Source organism: Poecilia formosa, unplaced genomic scaffold, assembly GCF_000485575.1.
Source record: "Poecilia formosa unplaced genomic scaffold, Poecilia_formosa-5.1.2 Scaffold992, whole genome shotgun sequence".
Classification (NCBI taxonomy): domain Eukaryota; kingdom Metazoa; phylum Chordata; class Actinopteri; order Cyprinodontiformes; family Poeciliidae; genus Poecilia; species Poecilia formosa.
The window spans coordinates 24,023-26,101 of record NW_006800931.1 but is presented as its reverse complement, the minus strand read 5'-3'; the positions used below and the strand labels follow the sequence as shown (position 1 = coordinate 26,101).

Here is a 2,079-nt window from a genome sequence, read left to right as displayed (position 1 = left end):
TCATTAAGTTTAAATTTAACCCTGTCTACAGCTAAGCCGAATTTCAAAAACTTCAACCCATTAGATGTCACTTTATTTTGTTTATAATTTTACCTGTTATGTAATTTCATTCATCCTTCATACAGTTAATTTTACCATATGTGAATATAGTGAATTGTGCAGGATTAGTTTAGTTTCAATAAGTTTTCCCTCAGCATCATTTATTGCTTCCAGCCAATATTTCCCCAAAGGCTGTCTGCTTAACAGGTCGCCTCCAGGTATTCTAGCCCCTTTTTTTGTTTCTCATGTATTTTGATATTCGTCATCCTCTGGCAAATAAGTTATTAATGCTTCTATTTGCTCACCGAGCGCAATCCATGGCCCGATGCCCCACTTTGGATCATATTTTTCCTCTTCAAGTTCACCCTCCATCTGTTTAGGCTAAAATTTAGGCTCAAAAATCACCTCTTCTCTCTTTTCTCTTTTTTTTTTGCAGTTTTGCTCGCACTGCGGCAAGGAAATCAAACACAGCAGAAAATCAAACCCAGCAAACAAAATCAAAAACCTCCCACAGATTATAATTTCCCAATGTTGACCATGGTTTTAAAACACATTGCAATAAACAGATAAGAGTACATTTAAACACATAAAGTCTGCTCAGCGGCAGAAGCTTACACAGCTGACAGACACACACACAGCTGACAGACACACACACAGCTTTCAGATACACAGAAATGGATCCACGCTTTTCAGCTCCTATGATGTCCTCTTTTATCACTTATTTCACTTATTACTCTACAGAGGAACAGATCGCAATCAACCTTTATCTTATTCTCTTATCTTTTTTCCTATGGTGGACCCCTCTCAACACTTTTGTGTTTCTTGAGCAAGTCACAGATTGGCTAACGCGTTCTTTTCAGGGGGCAGCACTCCCCAAGGATAAAACCGACAAAACCTAGCCTTTACCTTCCCCACGTCCGGGAAAAGCCGGGGACGACCATCTCCCGCTGCAACCTAGTCAATCGACCTTTTACTTTGACTATTAACTCTAACTTTACTCCTATGAACTACCTGAAGGCCTTTAGACAGACCAATCAAAAGCAGTACGAACAACAGCTGACAATGAACAATGGCTGACAACTTAAGACAACTCAGTGACAAGCAGACAAACCTGGGAAACAGTACAGACAACAGCTGATAACTGAAATTTATACAGACCTGAGAAACAGTACAGTGGTGTATATTAAGGAACAAGTGTCCTTACCTTTTGTGTGGGCCCTACACCAGAGTACTGTTTCGGAAAGTCTGCACCTTAACGGCCAGTCCAATCTCTGCTCATGTGTCAACACAAAACCATCCTCTGCTACCAACTGTTGAGAACGAGAATCTCAATCGATGAATCATAATTTGTATTGACACACGGAGCATAAAATCAGCCAAGAAAAGCATTCAGACTTTACTTATTTTATTAACTTTCAGCGCTGAAAGGAGACGCTTTACCATTACATCCGAGAAGAGTTTCTAAAAAAGTCTGTGCAGCGTCTGAGGAGAAACAGGAGGGTAGCTGATTATATGGACTGAAGACACTCCCTGAAATCACACCATGTCTCTGTGGCCTGATAAGTTTCTGTTTCTCGTGAGAAATGGACCTTGGTGTCTAACAGAATCAAAAATGTAACTCTTTACTATGGGCCCTTTGTCTAACAGCATGTGACTCTTTCTCGGCCTTGGTAAAGCATCTCAACAGTCTCTAAAGAATTATGTGCTTCTTCAGTGTAGATACAGTGGTCTAACCATGATGTTTTGTGCCATGCTTCACTGATGTAAGTGTTGTTGTCAACAGGCAAGAGCTTTTTACAAGAGAGAATCAACTCATTAGTGGAACAAAACTGCTTTAAGTGATTGGTAAACAAGGATTTGCAATCTGTTATGTCAGCATTCATATCACCCACAATAATTAAACAAGTGGATGGATTGTCCTAGATAAATAACACAACATATGCTAGCCTGTTAAGATATTCATCTTCATTCTCTGGGCTTTCAAAAGGTGTATATATATATATTCAATATGGTGAAATATTTATTTCTAAAACTGAACTC

General features: G+C 39.3%; 1 long non-coding RNA gene across 1 annotated transcript; it reads right to left on the bottom strand.

Moving 5' to 3' along the window:
• Nucleotides 1-278: 278 nt before the first annotated feature.
• LOC107835084 (uncharacterized) lies at nt 279-998 on the bottom strand. Its single transcript, XR_001660918.1, has 2 exons — nt 693-998; nt 279-658 (listed from the first exon to the last, which is right to left on the bottom strand). It is a non-coding gene; the product is annotated as an uncharacterized LOC107835084 (long non-coding RNA).
• Nucleotides 999-2,079: the final 1,081 nt, after the last annotated feature.